The 23,371-nt window shown below is 35.2% G+C and overlaps 1 protein-coding gene across 1 annotated transcript in view; it reads right to left on the bottom strand.

The window, feature by feature from the left end:
* The window catches only part of KCTD8 (potassium channel tetramerization domain containing 8), a 278,800-nt gene that overhangs the window by 234,001 nt on the left and 21,428 nt on the right, over window positions 1-23,371 (bottom strand). The gene's annotated exons all lie outside the window — the stretch shown is intronic.

Genomic DNA, 23,371 nt, shown 5'->3' with positions numbered 1-23,371 from the left:
TTTGAGACTTACTATCACGAGAACAGCATAGAAAGACCTGTCCCCATGATTCAATGACCTCTCACCATGTCACTCCCAACACACGTGGGAATTAAAGATTAGATTTGGGTGGGCACACAGCCAAACCATATCAGCATGTATATTATAATCTCCTAAGGTGGCCTTTCCCAAGACAGTTCTGTAAAATAACAAGTATTACATAATAAAATGTCTCCAATATCAAACATGTTTGGGGAACTTTGGGTTACATTTAATAGATTTTACACAGGACTTCTCAGCGACTTTAACAATCCTAATGAATACCAGGTCTCAAGAATAGTGCATAAAAATGTAGAAAAACTCCATATGACTCACAATTATTTGATGACACTCCATTTTTCTTACAATATCTTATATTCTTGAAACAAACTTAGAGAAACACTTGGAAAAGTTACAAAAGTGGGCCAGGTATAGTGGCTTATACCCATCTCTACAAAAAAATAGTTAACCAGGTATGGTGGTGGGCTCTTGTAGTTCCAGCTACTCCAGAAAGTAAAGTGGGAGAATCGATTGATCCCAAGAGTTTGAGGTTACAGTGAGCCATGAATGTGCTGCTGCACTCCAACCTGACCAACGGAGTGAGAACCTGTCTTAAAAAAAAAAAAAAAAAAAAGGAGGGAGGGAGGGAAAATGTACAAAAGTTATACTCATATAATCATTATTTGTGATCTCCTTTGAGATAAAGCCGAGAACATGATGCCAAAAAACACAATTTATAAAAATGAATGTATGTTTTTCAAATGTGATACACATGGTGTTATGGGTTGAAAAATTTTGTCTCCCCAAAATAATATGCTAAAATCCCAATCCTCAGAACCTTAGAATGATAACTTACTTGGAAATAGGGTTGTACAATGGAATTAGGATGAAAACATACTGGAATAGGGTAGACCCTTATTCCAATATGGCTGGTCTCCTTATAAAACAAGCAGAGAGAGATATGGAAGAAGAATGCCCCAAGACAACAGAGGCAGGGATTGGAGTGCTGCTGCTGCAAGCCAAGGAATGCCAAGGATTGATAGCCACCGGCAGCTAGGAAGAGGCATGGAAGGATTCTACTCAGGGTCTCAGAAGAAACAAGACCCTGCTTGACTACGAAATTTTGGACTTCTAGAGTGTAGAAGTGTGATGCAATACATTTCTGCTGTTTTAAGGCACCCAATTTGCGGTACTTTGTTACAGGAGCCCTAGAAATCTACTACACATGGATTACAGGGTGGCACAATGTTGATATCTTAAACCTAGTATAAAATCTAGAACACTAAAAGTGAAAGCAGTATGTAATAACTGGTCAGGGTAAATAATTCGGAAAGAGAATTGAGAGGAGATAGCCATGTGGTCAACTGAGAAGAGATCTTGTTTACATTAAAAAACCAACAAACTGATCTAGAGTAAATAATTTAACCACTCCCTGAAACTCAATTATATCAGCTGGGAAACAGAGCTACCAGCTTTAACCTACAAGACTACTACAATAATTAGCCAAGTAAATGATACCACAAAGTAATCAATAAATATTACTACATTAGCAACTTTACACTCCCACTCTTTCACCAGCCACCAATCTTTTGTTGACTCTTTGAGTTACCTTACAGAACTTCCAAGGCTATGCAGAACTATTATTCTGGTGAAGAAAGAATAGTTTGTTAGAATATAGTTTCCCCAATTAGTATATAATTTCTCCAATATGGGAAAAATCTTTGTATCCATGGGATACTATGCATTAGCTTTATGGCTTGGAAAAGTATGTACAAATTCTGAATGCATCACATCTACTAGGAGAGAGCATCAAGCCACAAAGTTTTAAAAATTAGCCTTCTAGGGAAGAAATTCTTAGAAAACTTGCTTATTTGTGACACACTTGATAGGCAGACATTGGCCTAACATTACAAATGTTAAGAGTATCTAACTGGACAGAATAGCCTGCAAAAAATAACAGAATATAAAGAAAGCATTTACTACAATGATACTTAAAATATAATTTAAGTTATATTTTATCAATTATTGTCATATTGTCAATTAAATTATTCAATATGATTAAGCTATTTTTCTGGGACTTTGTGTAGATAATTTGCAATTATTCAAAGAGTCGTTCCAAAACACAGAATAAAACAAACGTTTTTCTTTTCTCTGTCTGAGCCCTTTCATCCTTACCTTGACATGATCATGTTTCTTTGTCATCACAATTTATTTATCAATTCAGGACCTGTAAGATGAATATATAATGCTATAAAATGTGTCTGTGCTAACTAGAAATCAACTCCAGGCAAAAGATGCTTACTCTGCCTTTATATTTTGCTGTTTAATAGAGTAAATCCTATATTAACAGACCGTATTATATTCTACCACATCAGTGCCCACATATTGCATCAATATATGCAAGGTCGCAGAAAGGAAAATCTATTGTATAACTTACTTAAGCTGACATCAAGTAGCATCAGTACATCTAAATGAGGAAACGGCTTACAGAATTTGTTAAAATTTTAAAAAGTCTATATATGCTACAATAATATCTAACTGAAATAGCATTTGTATAAAACGAGCAGTTAGATGGAAGTAAATTGGTAACTGAAACTTTAAAGCTCAATCCTTGGAAAAGAAATTCCCATTCCCCTAGATGGAAATTTCTAAAATATATGGCCTACATCCCTGTTATCTATTACTGGTAAGAGAATTACTTGAACTTCAACATAACAGAAGCCTCTAAGAGTTGAACTACTAAATTTAACACATAAATGATAAAATGAGCTATATATAGAAACTTGCTCGAGGACCAGATTTTTCCCAAATCAATGCTTAAAGGGTAGTTTGGAAATCCAAGTGTGGTATTGTTAAATATGAAAAATGCCATTACGTAGGCAACAGTATTACTATACAACAGTATTATATATAAACAGTAACACTATACTATACTGTATAGTATACTATACTATACAGTAATTACAAAGAAAGAATACCTAGATGGTTGTAGTAGGCAGAATAATGCCCCCCAAAAGATGTTTACCCCCTGGATCCTGTGGATATGTACAAAAAGGAGTCTGCGGATGCACTTAAATTTAGGATTTTAAGGTGAAGGGATAATCCTGAATTATCCAGAGGAGCCCAATGTCATCATGAGAGTCTTTATAAATGAAAGAGAGGGACAGGAAAATCAGACAGAGAAAGATTGATTTGAGGATGCTACACTGCTGGCTTTAATGACAGAAGGAAGCCAGGAGACAAGGAATGTAGGCAACATCTAGAGGCTGAAAAAGACTAGAAAACAGATTGATTGTCCCCTTGAGCCTCCAGAAGAAACCCAGCTCTGCTGACACCTAGATTTTAGCCCAATCAGACCCACTTCAGACTTCTGATCGCCAGAACTGTAGGAGAACAAACTGATTTTGTTTTAAGCCACTAAATTTGCAGCAATTTGTTTATAGCAGTAATAAGAAACTGGTACCATGATCTTCATAGAGTCCTAAAAAAAAAAAAAGAGCAAAACGCTTAGAGAATTTTTATTAAGCATCAATCAAGAAAAGAGACCCCGAAGTCCGCTGATTATTGGAAAAGTATACTCTTCTCAGGCAGACCTGATTGGGTTTTTAAGAAACTTGGATACAAAATTCCACAAAACAATGTAATTCCCTTTGATCTTCTTCTGTGTTTACCACGCAGACTTCCAATGACCAATTGATTTCCAGGATGCAAAATAGACAGGAAGTGCTTGGGTAGTGGGCAATAAGAATGGCATCATCTCTATTATAAATGTGTCAAAGGTAGGGAGCCTAGTTCTCCTGAGACCACTTAACAAGATACACCCTGACAAAACTGGGTGGCCCCTGAAGGCTGAGAATTACTGTCATGGCCAGTCCTTTTGCAGCATGGTGTCCAGCTATAATCCCTTCATGTCACCTTTATTTCACTCTCTTTTATTTTGACACTTTCTTGGATAGATATACAAGAAATTTAAGATAATACATTTATTGATATGGTTTGGATGCTTGTCCCCTCAAAATCTCATGTTGGAATGTACTTCCCAGTGTTGAAGGTAGGGCTTAGTGGGAGGTATTAGACATAAGGATCACTTAGTGAATGGCTTAGTGCCATCCCCTTGGTAGCACTAACTTGGTACTGAGGAGTCAGTCGTTGCTATAAAGATACTTGAAATTGTGGAAACAGCCTTGGAACTGGGTAACACATAGAGGTTAGAAGAGTTTGGAGGGCTCAGAAGAAGACAGAAATCCAAGGGAAAGTTTGGAACTTCTTAGAGACTTGTTAAATGCTTGTGATCAAAATTCTGAGGGAAATATGGACAAAGAAGGACAGGCTGATGGAGTCTCAGATAGAAATGAGAAAGTTATTGGGAACTGAAGTAAAGCTCACCCATGTTATGCCCTAGCAAAAAACCTGGCTGCACTGCGTTCATGTCCTAGGAATCAGTGGAGGTTTGAACTTGAAAGTGATAACTTAGGGTATGTGCTGGAAAAAATTTCTAAGCAGCAAGGTGTTCAAGAACTGGCATGGCTTCTTTGAACAACCTATGATCAGAAATGATAACGAAGAAATGACTTAAAGTTGGAACTTACATTTAAAAGAGAAGTAGAGCAAAAACATTTGAAAAATTTGCAGGTTGGCCCTGTGGTAGAGAAAGAATCCAAGCAGGCTGCAGAAAAATCACTCGCCAGATAGATTAGCATGACTAAAAGGGAGCCCCGTGCTAATATCAAAGACAATTGGAAAAAACCTCAAAGGCATTTCAGAAGTCTTCCAGTCTTCCAGACAGTTCCTCCCATCACAAACCCTGAGGCCTAAGAGGAAAGAATGGTTTTAGGGTCCAGGCCCAGACAGCCACTTCCTTGTGCAGCCTTGGGACATTGTTCCCTGCATTCCAGCTGCTCAAGCTACAGTCATGGCTAAAAGAACACCAAGGTACAATTTGGGCTGCCACTCTGGATAGTGCAAGCTGCCATAGCTTTGGCAGTTTCTATTTGATGTTAAGCCTGCAGGCAAACAGAATGCAAAAGTGAAGGTGGCTTGGCAGCGCTCCCCTGGATTTCAAAAGACATATTGGAAAGTCTGAAGGCCCAGGCAGAAGCCTGCCACGGGGGTGAAGCACCCACAAAAGACTGTACCAGGGCAATGTCAAGGGAAAATGTGGGCGGACCCACACAGAGTCCCCACCAGGGGACTGTCTAGTGGAGCTGCGAGAAGGGGGCTGCCATCCTCCAGACCGCAGAATAGTAGCCATAAATAGCTTGCATCCTGAGCCTGCCAGCACTCAACTCCAACCCATGAGAGCAGCCACATGGGCTGTACCCTGAAAAAGCCACAGGAGATGGAATGATCAAGACCTTGGGAGCCCACTCCTTGCACCAATGTGCCCAGAATGCAGGACCTGGAGTCAAAGGAGATTATTCTGGAGCTTTAAGATTTAATGACTGCCTTGACAGATTTCAGACTTCTATGGGTCCTACTGTCTCTCTCTTTTGGCCGATTTCTCATTTTTAGAAGAGGAATGTTTGCCCAATGCCTGTACTACCACTGAATCTTGGAAGTAAATAACTTGTTTTGATTTTACAGGCACAGAGGTGAAAGGACTTTGGACTTGATGCTGGAATGAGTTAAGACTTCAGGGGACTATTAAGGGATTATTTTGTGTATTTTGTGATGTGAGAAGGGTATGAGATTTGGGAGATCAGGAGAGGAATTACATGGTTTGGATGTGTGTCTCCTCCAAATCTCATGTTGAAATGTAACCCCAATGTTGGAGGTGGGACCAAGTGGGAGGTATTTGATCATAGAGGTGGATCCCTCATGAAGGGCTTAGCACCATATTCTTCCTTGGTGACGAGTTCTCAGTTAGTTCACTCAAGATCTGGCTGTTTAAAACAATCTGGGACTGCCCCTTTCTTTCTCTTCCTCCCACTCTTGCCACAGGACACAACATCAGCTCCTCCTTTGCCTTCTGCTATGATTGGAAGCTTTCTGAGGTCCTCACCAGGAACAGAAGCCAGGGTGCTATGTTTCCTGTATAGCCTGCAGAACCATGAACCAAAATAAAAATCTCTTTTCTTTATAAATTACCTAGCTTTAGGTATTTCCCTATAGCAGTGCAAGAATGAACTAACACATTTATGTTGTAAGTTATTCAAAACGTTATTAATCTACTTCAGGTACATCGTTGTAACAATAGAAATATGATAAATATATTTTGAAGGCTTGCTATATGTCAGGCACTAGATTATGAACTTTTACAGTCATAATCTCTTTTAATTTTCAAAACAATTTCTGCATCATCACACAGGTAATGAAATGATGCTTACAGCAGTTAAGTAACTTGTTCAAGGTCACATCGTTAATGAGCTAGAAGTTGAATCCCTGTGTGTCTGGCTTCAAAGCCCAGAGTTCTAAACTGTAACCACTGTAATACAGCAATCTTGTTGGGAGCTTTAAGTACTGGCTTTTCACCCTTACAGCAATTAGCTCAGGAGGATAGGTTTTTAAAATTAATGAATGATGTCTTTCCCTGTTTTTCTTATCTCATTATCAGAATTCCATTTTTTTCTCCCAAATAAATTAGGAAAAAAAAAGCTTATTAAAATTATGTCTAAATGAGCGCTCACAGGAAACTACTTGCTAGGAGACCACTTCATCTACCCATTGTGATTTGTGAAAACAGAATCTTTGAAGATGATTTTAAAATAATAATACCATCCACTCTAGTAATGTACTAGCTCAAAAGAATTTGCCACACTGTTTTATAATCATGGTTTTCCTGGTTAGATTATACAACTATTTAAAGAAAGAAATCATTTCTTACTTGAGTTTGCATCCCTGTCTATCCTTAAGAAAAATCTCTTTTATGAAGCCCCAAAATAAACCAGAAACAAGCCTCCTTGCCTGCAGGAATCGAATGGCATCAGCCAAATACATCTACTGGACCTATTGTGCTGAACAAGCCGCCCTGAGACCTGTGTGACATTTTCCAATATAAGAGACTACACATTGGGATAAAGAAGAACATCATAAAATATACTTAAGTTTCCTGGGAAAAGCCTTTTCTTAACAAAATATTTTTATTTGTGCATCTATTTCTATTTTAAAGCAGAGATAAATTTGTTCTGCAGTATCTCAAATGAGGTAAAACAAATTATGTTTGGATTGTCCAAAGGCCCACAACTTCTGCCGTGAAAGGACCAAAGATCTCTCCCCTTAAAACAGGAGCTCCTCTTCGATACTTGTCTGTATAGTAAGACACCCTCATTTGTCAATCCCAGTAATTAAGACCATAATGCTAACTTGGGGTCCAAACTCACTGGGACAACTAAAATATGTGACCTTTAGGCAGAGGACCAGGAAGAGTTCAGTTAACTTCCAAGTATTATTTAGTATTGTATTTGGTCACAAAAGAAATGAATGGCAAAACAATTTTGTCTAATCTATCTATATCTCTTGATGTCCTAAAATTTCTGTCTCATTGTAGTTTCAAAAATCAAAGTAGAGCCTTATCCAAAGAGGTCCATCACCACCAATTTGGACAAATTTTAGATCCATTTAAAGATGACACTCACTAGCTTTCACTACATATTTGATTTGTTAAATTAGTGCATGAATAAATAACTTGTGGGAATATAAGTTGCTGTCATTAACAAAGTATGTGAGGTTGGAGAAAGAAGAAAAAAATCAATCTAAATTTGGCTTTATAATTGTGGTGTTTAATTTCTCTTTAAAATTCAATTTGTTTAAATGAATATAAACCATTAGACCCAAGAATAGGAAAAGCTGATTACAAATATTAATTAAAAATATTTCATTTTGCTGGGCCAGAGGAGCTACATGGAAAGAATATTATTCACACTCAGGTAATTCTCAGAGAACTGCCATATAAAATAAAAAATTAATTTTGTAATAAAGATAAGTAAACATGCTTATTTAATCATACTTTGAATAAATGTTATTAGATAAAGAATAACAAAAGGACTAAATAAGTTGGCATTAGCCAACTATATCTACTGGATCTACTGCCTGAACAAGCTGCCCTAAGACCTGTGCACCATTTTCCAAATGGGAAGGAAGTCCTTCTATAACAGAAGGACTAAGTAAGTATGTCATTGTTAAGTGTTTGTTTTCCATGAAGCTACACAAGTCTCATTAACTACCAACATAATCTCACTGATACTAATGGTATTATCTAACAAAACTGACTTAATAACTAATGTGTTCTGGGCACTTAGGGAGGCTCTGGGATTAGAAAGATGAGTAAGAAATTGACCCAATGCTCAGTAATCTCAATGTCTAGCAGAGCAGATAGATATACAACTCATTCAAATACAGTTTGATGAATGCTATGATACAGATCCTTTCCAAAGACTGTGTGAGGACCACTAACGAGCCATGAATTATGCCTCCGCAATGGAGAAAATTGAGAAAGGCTTCACAGGGAAGGCCACCTAAATATATGGCTTTAAAGGATGACAATGGAAAGAGGAAACATTAATTATGAGAGAGTAACATGAGTAAAGACAAGAGTGAAACTGAATGGTAACACTATAGAAAATGATTAAATAGACATGGCTAGAGCAAAGGATTTGTAATGGGCAGTACAGGAATTGAAAATGAGGCAAAAAATAAGAACCAGTGGAGGAATCATTGAAATTGTCTCCTATGGCAGTTAAATGTAAGCTGTAATATTGTCCATTCAAATATCTTTCTAGCCAAGTATAACTTATCACAGAGGTTTTAATATTTTTTGTTTTGTATGCCTATACTTATGCAAGGGATCAGATCAACATTAGAAGGCATGGAAGAAGCTACGAAACTATCAAGTAGTTATTTTTAGAAGCTCATATAAAGGATTAAAGCAGTGGATAAGAAAATAGAAAAGAAAGAAAAAAATTTTTAAAAATCTTGCTGAGCAAATACTACAGTGATTGAGGCGTGGCCTTTAGAATTAGACATGCCTTTCACAGAATTTCAGTTTTCAGTTTACCAGTTGTGTTACCTTGACCAAATCACATTTAACCTCTTTAAGCCTTCGTCTTCTTATCTGTGAAATGGAAAAAACAGATAGTATGCATCTGCTATGGTTAATTAAGATAATGCATACAAAGTGTTAAGCACAGCACATAAATGATCAAAAAAGTAGTTACCATTACTATAATTTTTAAATGTACGTATGTATTACCAGTTTGTTCACATGACAACTACCTTTTATATAACCCAACCATGGCTGTGTTTAATAAAACTCAAATTGTTTTACTATTCTTTTTAAACATTATAATATTCAACATATTCTAATACACTTAGCTAATCCAAAAATGAATCCGAAATTCCGGGAAAACAGTGCTAGCAGTGAAAACCTAATTTTGAATATTCCAAATCTCCAAATAAAAACATACAGAGTCACTAGGTAGCAAACCCCAAAACCCATAGACAAAATTTCCTAAAATTAGGTGGCAAATATTTTGCAAATCCCCGAAGTAAAAGTGGGTACATTCAAATCACCAACAGCTAAAAGACCATTCTGACATCATCAATATGTGAAAAGAAACACAGGAAATCAATGGAGCAACTGAGGTCCCAAGAACAAAGGAACCCCAGAATAGCCATTAGTTATTCACTAAGAAGGGCCAGGGGTCAGTTATAAAAGGCAACTGACTGCATGGCAGGATTTTTTCCCTTCATTAGGGTATTAGTGCAAGGGTCCTACTATAAAAGCTGACAAAGCTGGAACAGTTGAATACTGTAACTTCTAGAAATGAACCTTCCATGGGGTACATGTGCCACATTTATGCAGCCATAAAAAAGGATAAGTTCATGTCCTCTGAAGGGACATGGATGAAGCTGGAAACGATCATTCTCAGCAAACTATCACAAGGACAGAAAAGCAAATACCACATGTTCTCACTCATAGGTGGGAACTGAACAATGAGAATGCTTGGACACAGGGAGGGGAACATCACACATCAGGGTCTGTCAGGGGGTTGGTGACTGGGAGAGGGATAGCATTAGGAGAAATACCTAATGTAAATGACGAGTTGATGGGTGCAGCAAACCAACATGCCACATGTAAACCTATGTAACAAACCTGCATGTTGTGCACATGTGTGCTAGAACTTAAAGTATAATAAAAATAAAACATTTTTAAAAAAAGAAAAAAAGAAAGGAAGCTTCCAAGATACCTTTCTGAACTGGACTCCATATTGAGGAAAAACTGCTGAGCATGGAGTAGAAAGTTAGCAGTGAAGAGATAAAAATGAAAAAGGAATGAGAAGGCACAGAATAAAGAAAAGTTTGAGGACCAAGCCAAGAAATCTCAGAAAACAAGGCATGCCTTTATTTTAATACTACACAAAATCAACAAACTGCAGAAAAATCCACCAGTTGAATTACTTAGGTTCATCAACAGAAAAACTGTAAGAAAAAGAAACAACTCAAGGGAGGACAGAGATGTTAGGGTGCCACTTAGAGATACAGACAATGAAGGACCATCACTCAAAACTTTAAACAAAAAGTTATCGACAAACAGAAGGCTGACAATTTTTAATTATCTGAGTGTGAAGGGCACAGGGTCACCAACTTGCCCAAAATCTCTGGTGTCAGGTGTTTACAAGAAGAGACATTAAGTAAGCAATAACTTAATCGGTCAAAATACATATGGACAATGGAAACAAAAAAACCAAGGATCTGCAAACTTTTTCTTTTAAAGGGCCAGATAAAAAGTATTTTCAGCTTTAGAGGCCATACAGACTTGGTCACAAAATAGACATAACTAACAGGTGAAAAGAATGGCCACAGATGTGTTTCAAGAGAAGTTTATTGGCAGTAATCACAGAGTAGGCCATGATTTGACCCCCTTGAAGTAGATGTTTGGTGGATTGTTGGGCACTTCTGTTAACTGGCAAGAGAGAGTGACACCCCTAGGACCTGCAAATATAGGGGAATTTTACACCTTCTTCTGGGTTTCTCCTCCAGGAACACAAATGTTCAAAGAAAAGATCAGAAATATCCTGAGAACATCTCCCTCGTGAAATAAAATAATCATTCCTAACAGAGCAATTCACATAATAATATTATAGAAGTGTAGAGAGACATAGGGAAGGATTATAAGAGTGTCAGAAGAGCTAAAAGAGTCAGAAAATAAAGACTCGAACAGAAGTGAAATTAAATAGTTTAAAATAGAGTAGGGTTAGTGGATCTTGACTAGGATGACTGTCATCCAAATAAAAGTGCTTTATAGAAGAGGAATTAATAAAAAAAAAAAAAGGCAGTGGCTTTCTAATAGAAAGGCAAGGGACTTTCAGAATCTCTCCTGAAAGATTCTCTTAAAGTTGTATCTTTTGCTTTATTTGATTCAGATGACTGAAATAGCATAAGTGAGTTTTCCTGAAAGCAAGAGGATCAGTTGTCTCCAAACTATTTGACTCCCTATCATAAAGCCATTTTTAAGCACACAGCCTCAATATATCTACTATTGTACTCTGTACTATAAAACTACAAAAACATATAAAAATTTTAAAGACTACAAAAGAGATACATACATGAAAATCTTATCGTTTTCTTTCTGTTTCCCACTAGATGATTTGATGCATTCCCTGGAGTGTGCACATCTCATTTTGATGACCACACGACCTCATACTTTAAATGTTCTTAAATTTTAAACATGCATAAGTATCACCAGGAAAATATTATTTAAAACGCAAATTTCCAGGTATACCCACAGAGATTCTGATTCAGTATATCTCTTGTAGAGCCCAGACATATGAACCTTTTAACAAGAACCCTGGGTGATGCCGAGGCAAGAGATATAATATTGCTGGGCTTTCTCATATCCTCTGGTTTTATGATATTTAATGAGTGTGACATAAAGTGTATATATTTCCTTCCAATGGATGGAATAAATTGCTGAATATTAGGCTTTGGAGAGCCCTTATTCATACAGATTCACAAAGGTTAAATTATAACATATGCATCATAGGGGTATCATGTCACTACCTACCCCCTACCCACCTTTTATAACAGACAAAATCCTTGGAAATCACGGGGAAAAGAACCATGCAACATCTGTTTCTGATGTCCCAATTTTTGATGGAGCTACTATTGGGAGAAAGCCCAGAATTTTTATAGAAAAAAAAATCACAATGGCCTATTCATAATAATGCTCATGGTTTCTAATTTTATCTGTGTATCTGCTTTTATTTCGTTATTTAAATTATGCTGTGCTGAATAATAATCATCTGAACTGTGCATGGGCATTAATTAACTGTTCCTGAAATACATGCCATTCATTCTTTGTTTGATTTCTTAGCAATATCTTTCTACATTTCTATACTTAATGTAACAAACTGCATTCTTTGGCTATGAAATAGAATCATACTTGGCATTCATACCTTTAGCTGAAGATTTTGGCCCTCTTAGCTTTTACATGTACTTACTAGCCATTTGGTTACTTATCAGACCCCTCTCTCAAAGGAAATGATAGAAAGTGCTCAATTTAAATCTATCAAATTTTGTTATTAGAACGAAGTTCTTACAATTTAAGAATTAAGTATATATAATATGAGGATTTTCTTTTTTCCATTATCAGTTGTTGGAGTGTGTACCTTTGAGATATATTTATTAGTGTGGTTTTCAGTTTGTATAAATGAGAAGGAGGAACAGGAGACAGAACTAACATCCATAGCCAAGGAAGAATCTATATTAGAATTCCTGGAAGGGTAGATGTAGTTTAAGGAAGCCCTTCTCCCCCATCTTTTATTGTAATTATTTAAAAGGGAAAATATATTACATCTGGAGTAGAGCTAATAATTTTATTAATATATGCAAATACAAAAAATATAAATTAAAACTGAATATAACCCTTAATTTCTTTGAACCATGTGATCATTGACAGAAATAGTACAACTTGCAGAAGAAGGTGGTTTCAGGGTATAGCAGAATGAGATAGGAAGAAGAGGAGTTTGGGGATAGGGCTAGATGGTTTCATCTGAACTATAACACCTATTAAATGCTGAGTTTAATTTCCATGGCAGTAGAATGAGAATAACAATCATCTCTTCATAGGACTATTAGATTAAATGAAGATTAAATGAAGTAGCCCAAAAGGCCTAGGATAGTACTTGACAGCTGGCTCATTTCCAGCCAATATTCTTTTCATATCCTCAGTTTCAGGATGGCAGAGGTGGCTGTTGTGGTTGCTGTTACTCATGTTGTGCTGTTGTTGGATAGAAAAGAGACTGACCCTCCCAAAATTCCATTTTACCAACCGTAAATTTGTCTGTTTCCGTTTCCGGGGTAAATTTCAACATTTATTTAGGTCTGCTGTTCGCAACCAGGGCAGTTTTGCCCCCCAGGGAACATTTGAAAATCTGGGAATATTTTTCATTGTCACAACTAAGGAGGGGAGGAGGAGAATGTGTTACTAGCATCTGTTGGCTAGAGGACAGGGTTGATGCTCAACATCTCACACAAGTTAGTCCTCCCACAACAATTACTGAGCCCAAAATCTCAATAGTACCTTGGTTGAGAAAGCCTGACCTAAAATTAATAAAGTAGACTCATTTATTTTGTTCAGTCAGTAAATACCCATTACACAGAACACATTACACTGTTTTCCTCTATGGAAATGTTTAAAGTAAACAATGACAACACTATAAATGCAAAATAATCTATTAGTAAAAACAGCTATGCTGTTAATTATTTAGTGAACTGTCAAGATATCAGAGAAACAAGAGTTTCTTGGCAGTTCATTAACTGACACAGCTGTGATTCCAGAAAATGTCTACAATTCTGTCTGCTTAATAAAAAGTGACCCAATTCCTCCGTTCTGTTAAGCTGGAAGAAGTTCTTGACAATGGCACACAAGAGACAGTAAATTCATCTCCCTATAAAGGCAAACCCAGAATGTTAAAGACAAATGAAGGGTGGAAAGTTAACAGGAAATAAAGTAAGTAATAAATGTACCATGAGATTATTGTTTACTTGAAGAGTAAGGAAAAAAATGAAAGCTTTTTGAATTCCACTGAGTTGTGAACAGAAGGTGAGCTTCTTAAAACATAAAAAGAAGAATGTTCTAATCGGCAGATTCATACACTTTCCATTCTTAAGTCACATTCTAAAGTTTTACCTAAAGAGATTTAATTTTTAGAACAGGTATTTAACAAGACCTCTGAATTATTCATGTGACTTGATTCTATAGAAAAGCTCATTCAGAGACAGCTTACATATTTTCAGGTGCTAATGGCAAAACAATATTTAAATGATATAATTTCATCTTGAATTTATATCTACTAAACCAGTATTGGGTAGATAGTTTCTATAAGTTTTGTCTAACATTATCCATCTTTAGTCCAGCAAAATGGGTTCTAGTTTGATTTTATACAATGAATGTCATAAATTATGGATGCTATTATCATGAATATCACTGTGTAAAATCAACAGGGTGACACTGTTTACCAGTATGGGTTAGTCAGTCTTTTCTAAAGACCTATCTATGGACTTAAGAAGACAATCCTGGGTCTCTCACCACCATTCCCCAACACTTCCTCTGGTCCTTCACCAGTCTGGCCATTTAGCTGTATTTGTCTCTATACGTAGTATCAGGCATGTCCTAACCAAATGTTCTCACGCTCAACCCAGCGTAGGTCCCTGTTTTTTCATACAGTTAGACAGACCATCATATATACACAGTGTAAACAGCCATTTTCTTTTCTCTGCCAACCAATTTCACCTCTATATTTAATGACAGAAATTAGTACAGAAGAATGAAGTTTTACAGACTATTAAAGGCACCTGCATACGGTTTGGGAAATATCTACTGAAAGCATTATACAACTTCCTGTTTTATATAATGTATGAGGTTTTTCTCTCTATAAGTCAGGTGTGTCCACAAAAAGTAAGTTTAGCAATTATTTCAGGCTTTAGCCCAAAAAAACTAAACAGAGAGTCACATGAATGTTTCCCTACAAAATCAACTCCAAAAACATGAAAACGATATAAACCCTAAAAATATCAACTCTAAACACATTGGACATGATATATAGTTCTGCTAATTTAATCATATAAAATATCTACCAGGAACATTTGCTATAATAGCATTAATAAACACTTTGTTGTTACCCAATTCCCATTGATATGGACTGAATTGTGTTCCCTACCCTCCCAAATTCATCTTCAAGTTCTAATCTTCAGTACCTTAAAACATGACTGCATTTGGAAATAGGGTCTTTAAGGAGGTAAATAAGGTTAAATGAGGTCATTAGGATAGCCCTAATCTAATATGACTGGTATCTTTATAAGAAGAGACTGGGACACAGACACACTGAGGAAATACCACGTGAAGACACCAGAAGAAGATGACCATCTGCAAGCCACTAAGAGAGGCCTTAGAAGAAACCAACACTGTCTACCCTTTGATTTTGGAAATCTAGCCTCCAAAATTGTGAGAAATTTTTGTTGTTTAAGTCATCCAGTCTGTGGTACTTTGTTTAGGGAATCCTAGCAAACTAATATACTCCTGTAGCCTAAACATTCTGATTTGGATAAGGAAGAAAGGAAGAATCCATTTACCATAAATTAATTCCACAATTAAATGTGATTTACTAATGTCATCCTACCTGTATCTGAAAGAACAAAAAGTAACAGAGAAAATGCTGCCATCAGCCAGTCTTCCACCTCTCTTGAAACTAAATATCATATAGCAATGCTTACATTAAAATTAAATCTAACAAATCAGTTACTTTTTCATTTAATAATAAAAATAAGGAGATATTTCATTTTGGCTTGGAAGCACAATATTTCTTACCAATAAAAGTGCAAGTGCCAAGAGGCAGATGTTTAGTGTGTCTTTTTGCCACTTAATCTTCAGCACCTAGAACCATTCTGGACATTATCAATGCTTAGGCAGTAGTTGATGGATATTTAAAGAATCAATGAATAAAAAATACCAGTAGCTTCTGGTTATTACTGACAAGATGGCAGACGAGCACAAGATGGGTGAATACTGGGGAAGCAGTATTTACCCTTAGTACAAAAGATAGAGGGAGCCATAGATCTGAGGAATTAAATCTATCAACGCAATCTATCCACCATTGTAAGAAGTCTGGGAAACATCCTTGTGAGATGATGACACCCTGTGGCCAACAGTGGCCAGGCACAGTATCAGAGGATAATTTGGGGAGGGATCCAGCTAGTGCATCTCCTGGATATTGTCTTGCAAGAGTCATTGTCTGTACCATACCATTTGCCAGACAGAAACCAGCAGTCACAACGTATCTATATCAAAGATATCTAACCAAAGGCAAGAAAAATTAGCGATAAATAACAAGAGGAATTGGAAAATATGTGTCTAGAAACCAAGTAAAAGACTACTAGATAACATATACTAAAAAGGAAGCAAAAATTATAAGAGAATTTAAGCTGAATAATACATGTCAAAATGTATGAGACATTTATAAGGTACCATGTAAAAGGAAAGTTATTTTAAGTATGTCCATCAAGAAAGAAAAAGGGTTAGAAAAATAATTGAGCCAATCATTAAGCTCTGAAAAGGCGACAGAGGAAACCCAGTGAAACAGAGGAAGAAAATAATAAAGATGCTAGTAAAAACCAACAGAAATAAAATCCACCAAAAAATTAGGAAATATTTGAAAACTAGAAGCTTTAAGGAGGTTAATAGATGAATAGACTCTGACAAGCTAATCCAAAATGAGTGAACAAAATTCAATCCAAAATGAGTGAACAAAATTCAGTGAACCAAACACCTAAACATTATGCTTAAACATTACATTCAAGGGAAAACCTTTACACACATTCCTTTTACAGTAATATTATATATAATTTTATATATAATTCATATAAAATATTGAATTTTAGGGGAATCACAAAATTATAAGAAGTCTAAGAACTGTAATATTAGATATGCTTTGGGTATTACTATAAATCCTAGCAAGTTCTATAAAAAGAATGACATCATAAGAATGAGAGAGGAAGAGAATAGAGGAGGATGGGAGAGAAAAAGAGAAAGAGAGAGATAACAGAAATAACCAAAAAACAGAGTTGACAGAGAAATAACTATTGACACATAAAGAGATTAAAATGATAAAATAATATTATGAGTACCCATTTGGTACTGAAATTGAAAATCCAGACAAAAGATATTATTTCTGGAAAAACATAAAAATTTCAAATTGGTATAAAAGGAAATTAAAAACTTGAATATAAGTATTAAAGAACTTGAAAAGGCAAGTCTCTTCCTCGCCCAAATTCCCTAGTCGTATTGATTTTTAGTTGCATTCCACATAACTATCATGAAACAAATAATTCATACCTTTTAAGTAAAAACAGAGACAGAAAACAATCTAGTTTCCATGTAGCATAATATTCATTCCAAAATTAGGTAAAGATAGTAAAAAAATTATAAGCTTATTCAAGTATGAATATATGTGCAAATTCCAAAATGAGATATTAGCAAATGAAAAACTGTATTAAAGTATGATAAAGATTTATCCAGATTTATAAAGATGATTTTAGTACTAAAATGCACCAATTCACTATACTAGTAGACTAAGAAAGAGAAAGCATAAAATTATTTCAAGAGACAGAGGAAAATAAATTGAATATACATTTTAAAACTTACTTATGATTACAAAATAAGTCCATTCCTAGAAAACTAGGAATAGAAGAGAATATCCTAAACTTGGTGATGATTATGAACCAAACACCTAAAGTAAACATTATACTTAAACATTACATTCAAGGGAAAACCTTTACACACATTCCTTTTACAGTAATATTATATATAATTTATATAAAATTCATATAAAATATTGAATTTTAGGGGAATCACAAAATTATACAAAGTCTAAGAACTGTAATATTAGATATGCTTTGGGTATTACTATAAATCCTAGCAAGTTCTATAAAAAAAAAAGAAATAAAAGTAGAAATATTAGAAGGGAAAGAATAAAACCATAATGTAGATAATATAATGGTCTAAAATAGAAAAAAAATGGAATTAACAGGCAAACTATTGAAACTAACAAAACAGTGTGATAAAAGATCAATTTATAAAACTCATGAATATCTCTCTGCACTAGAAATCACCAAATAACCATCTACAGGATATAACCGGCAATAAAATACTCTTCATACTAGAAAAAGAAATCTGCAAAGTAAGACTTAAGAAAGAATGCATAAAACCATACTAATAAAAATAGTATATAATATTAACAAAAAATAGACAAATGAAACCAAGTAGAGAGACTCAGAAATTCTCCAAAGCATGCAAGAGAACTTAATATACAAGTAAATTTATATCACAAGTCAAAGTAATGAGTAATGTCACAGCATACATTAAATAGAAAAAAAAAATAGTAGATAGAAAAAAATAACACTGGATTTTCACCTTTTAATACCATATACAAGAATATTTCAAATGATTAGACCTTAATATGAAAAATAATATTATGAAGTTAATAAATGTACAATGTTTCCCTTGTCATTTTTGACATCGTATGATAGTAGTGGAGGCCTAATTATTACTTTGAAAAGTAAAATAGGCCTAGGGGATTGGGTTGAGTAATAATGAAATTACAATTCAGAGACAGACGAGAGCACATGAAACATAATGGAAATTAGTTTGTCCAAACAAGCGTAAAAGAAATTCATTCTATCATAAATTTTTTAATATAAATACAAAATTTGATGAAAACATTTTTTAAATGTTACATTTGAGTATACTTGTTTGAATTTAAGAAAAATTATAAACAGAATTTTCCAAAGGTTATGTACAGCAAAAAGCATGTAGCTCAAGACTTATTTTACTTTCAGTGTAGCTTCATTTATGATAAGAAGTGATGACCTCTATAGAAAACAATTTCATTTTGACCACTAATGCCTTCATGGGTAAAAGAGAAGTGGCGTAGAAGTCAGGAGCCTAATTTTGCCTGCAGTCATAATTAAGACTCTGATCAAGTCAGTTACCCACTCTGGGCTTCATTTTCCTCACACATGAGTGAGGAAATTAATCAAAATACTGATTAGTGTTATCAATATTTTTGGGATTATAGTTCCCTTTGAGAATCTCGTGAACATTAGGAACCTCCTTCTCTCCTAAAAGTGTACACAAGATTATACACATAAAATTGTAAAACAAATGTCAAGTATCCACAGACCTCCAAGAGGTCCCTGTACCTCAGATTCAATCTTTCTAAACTAGAAAATACATATAATTCCTTTCGACTCTAAAAGGAAAACAAGTAGAGGAATGTCTCAAAGCAGATTAATAAATTTTTGGCCTGTGTATCAGAAGGCACAGAATGGTCATTTAAAGGCCACACTGAAATATAAGCAGATGTTGCCAAATGACAGAGAAGGAGGGAGATTACAAATGTGGGGCTTAACTTAGACATATTAAACCAAACATGCCACTTACATATTAACATGGAAATTTCTAGTAGGTCTGGGTATACCAGTAGGTATGGCATTCAAAGGAGAAGTCCATGCCATGGATATAAATTTGGGAGTCATCTGCCCATAAATAATCATTGCATCATGGTGATTAGATCTCTGGGTGGCATGGGGATGGTGAGAAGGGAGACAGGGAAGAACTAAAGTAACTCCAGTATCTAAATGGTAGGCAGAGAATTATGAACCTACAAAGGAAACAAAAGGAAGAGCCAAAGAGATAAGCAGTGTTGTGTCATAAAATCAAGGACTCTAAAAGTATCCCTTCTGGATAGATTTTTTTAAAAAATCTACTCTTTGCTGTGTCTTGACACTGGTCCATGCTCTTGTACAAGTATTGGGCAAGGGATCACATATTAGATTTTATTTCCTAACTTAGGCACAAGCTGAACAGTCATATGCAACAACCCCGCACAGAAGCAAAGAGGAGGTGTGTTTCAAGTCAGAGTAGTCATCACTGTCAAATGCTTATAAGATGTGGAAATAGGCAAGGAAAGAAATACCTATTGGATTTAAAGGCATGGATAGAAAATAGTGGAGACCATTGAAAGGGCTGTTTTGGAGGCATGCTGAGGACAACAAGTCAAACTGGCATGTGCTGAGATGTGAGAATCAACGGAAAACAAAAAATGAAAACACTAGCATAAAAATATACACCATTTAAAAAGTTCAGCTGGGTAGGGTGATAGTTGGTTAAAAATAAGGAATAACTTTATGGACATTTCATTATTGTTTTGAATTAAAGGAACTCTGGAAAGTTTAAAAAGTAATGGGAAACATATATTTGAGAGGGAGAGACGTTGCATGTCCAAAAATAAAAGGAATAATCATTAATATAATATTTCTAGCAAGATTGCAGGTAATAGAGCCCAGAGCACGGAATGGAATAACTGTCCTGGGATAGAAGGGATAGTTCCTCTACTATTAGAACAGAAGGGACGGCAGATAAGATGGGTTCAGTGTGGATAGGTTTATATCCCTGGCAGCAAGAGGATGAAGAGTAGGAAGATTAATAAATTGTAATGGCTTTCCTTTTCTCTGTCAAGAAAAAGACAAAGAGATTTACTGAGACTGATGGTCAGGAATGGGTGATGTAACTGGGTGTTTCTAAAAAAAACACAAAAAATAAAGTTACAGTAAGAATGTACTGTGAAAATCAGAAGTTTTACCATAGAATCAAAGGAGAACTGTCACCCAGTACTAAAGGTCTATTTTAAGCTGGTCTTCATGGATATTTAGTAGAAATAAACTGCTCTACTGGGTGATTCTCCAATGGTTCTAGGCTGGTTGGTTATAGCAGGGAAAGGTTGCTAATTGGTCTCCTAAGTTTTCTAGTTTATTTGTGTAGAGGTGTTTATAGTATTCTCTGATGGTAGTTTGAATTTCTGTGGGGTCGGTGGTGATATACCTTTTATCATTTTTTATGGTGTCTATTTGTTTCTTCTCTCTTTTCTTCTTTATTAGTCTTGCTAGCGGTCTATCAATTTTGTTGATCTTTAAAAAAAAAAAAAAACAGCTCCTGGATTCATTGATTTTTTTGGAGGGTTTTTTGTGTCTCTATCTGCTTCAGTTCTGCTCTGATCTTAGTTTATTTCTTGCCTTCTGCTAGCTTTTGAATGTGTTTGCTCTTGCTTCTCTAGTTCTTTTATTTGTGATGTTATGGTGTCAATTTTAGATCTTTCTTGCTTTCTCTTGTGGGCATTTAGTGCTATGAATTTCCCTCTACACACTGCTTTAAATGTGTCCCAGAGATTCTGGTATGTTGTATCTTTGTTCTCATTGGTTTCAAAGAACATCTTTATTTCTGCCTTCATTTCGTTATGTACCCATAGTTAGGGTCAGAAGAAGAATTGGAAAAAAGAAAAAGGACAGAAGAGCAAGAGGGTTCAGGATATTTCCAGGAGTGTCACTGCAGTTATAAAACTGTAATCTAAACTAAGTAACAAGGGCAGTGAACACAAGACAGATGGATTGAAAGAAAGTATATATTGAAAGAAAGTTGTATTAGAGTAATTACACAAGTTGGAAAGGGAGTGTGTTACACCTCATGAAATTCTGAACTAATAGTTCTAGAGGTGGAGCAAATATGTGTACACAGCGTACGGCCTATCTTTGTTGTACTGAATTAGTGACCAGAAAAATACGTGGAGCCAAATTGTGCTCCATCACCAACCTTTTTGTCTCCCCTTGGTGATCCTTCTACCTAGAATGTTTATTGGTAACCCTCCTTCCATGAGGGCATGTTTTGAAGACAATAGATGTAAAAATTCTCATGGATTTTGCTATGACTTTAATATCCAATGTAATATAATAAACTAGACTCACTATTTCCCTCCTGCTCCTAAATCAGTTTTTCCTCTCAACTTCCATATTCCAGTAAGCTCTCTTAGGCACTAACCACTGAAGCATTAGACTCACCTTTTACTCTACCTCCCCACCTCCCTTGCACTCAGTAATCACAAGTCTATAAACCCTGATGGTTATTTCTGTTTCTTTTTTTCTTGTCATTAATTGCAGACTCTACAATTATTTACACAAAATATTTAAGAGAACCTACAAACTTATTAGAAGTAAAAAACGAATACAAAATCATTATATACAAACAAACTGTACTTCAATAACCAAATTTTTAAAATATAATTTACAATAACAATAAAAACTTTACGATATGTGAGAAGAGGCATTAAGCAACCACTGATAAAGTTAATCCCTCTTAATTTTTAAAATTTGTTTTTGTTTCTTTTAAATTAATAAACTATTTTAGAGCAGTTTTAGGTTCACAGCAAAACTGAATAGAAAGTACAGAAAGTTCTCATATACCCTCATTGTCACAAAAGCACAATAATTATTTCTTCAGTTTCTCTCCTATCCATCCCTTTTCCCAAAGGTCTTTCTTGTTACAATCCACTCCCTTCTTGTCTTCCCTTGTCTCAATATCTTTAATATTTGCTATTTTCTTCAGGATCAAGATCTTACTTATTTTGTTTCTCCCCCTTTGTAAATTGTAAATCCCCTAAGGTAAGGATGATATCTATGATACAAACATTTTCATACCCTTCTTTCAAGAGTCTAGTCTATAATGATTACCCAATCAATATCTGTGAATTTGATACAGTCACTAGAATCTGGCAATGCTGAGCTTCATGAAAAATTTAATTTAAAAAACAACAACAACAAAATCCTTACTCTGTCTTCCAAAGAATATTCTAGTCTTCTGTATCCAATTCTTATCCAGATACCCTTTGACAGATATACTCAGGTGACCAGAAATACATGGCATTTTTCAGTCATTCCTCTAAGATGGTCTTTTGGATTTTCTTAACAAAACTGGGATTTGTGACCGTAGCATTTTTCAGATCGATGTTTCCTTCACATCACCGTATTGATTCTGTTAAATGATTTGTAATTTTTTATTATTTGTTCCACGACACCTTGACAGTTCAGCTGTTGGTCAAAAAAGTGGCTAAAAGTCGAGAGCTTGAACATCTGTAATCTCTGGAATATAAGAGCATGGGCTTCCCTAGACAAAATTATGAAATACAGTACATGAGATTTGATTTTCACAAAGGTCTACTTTTACATGTTCCTCTCAAATTCCCTTCCCTCTATATCTAACTCAAGTTAAAATGTCTTTACGTCCTTTCTCTCTTTGATCCTTATTAAAACATTGTATTGAAGCCAGTATTTTATTTCTGTATATCTACAATCTACTATACAGAAATAGATATTTATTAGCTCTTCTTTTTTAATAATCACAATTTATTTTAATTATAAAATAAAAGCTGCAATTAAAAGATTCGTAAAAAACAAAAGTTATTTATATCCATTATCCTACAACATAGATGCAATTAAGTGCATTTCCTTCCATGTTTTTTAATGAATGGAC

This window comes from Chlorocebus sabaeus, chromosome 27 (assembly GCF_047675955.1).
Source record: "Chlorocebus sabaeus isolate Y175 chromosome 27, mChlSab1.0.hap1, whole genome shotgun sequence".
In the NCBI taxonomy this organism is placed as follows: Eukaryota; Metazoa; Chordata; class Mammalia; order Primates; family Cercopithecidae; genus Chlorocebus; species Chlorocebus sabaeus.
This window is presented reverse-complemented; position numbering and strand designations above follow the sequence as displayed.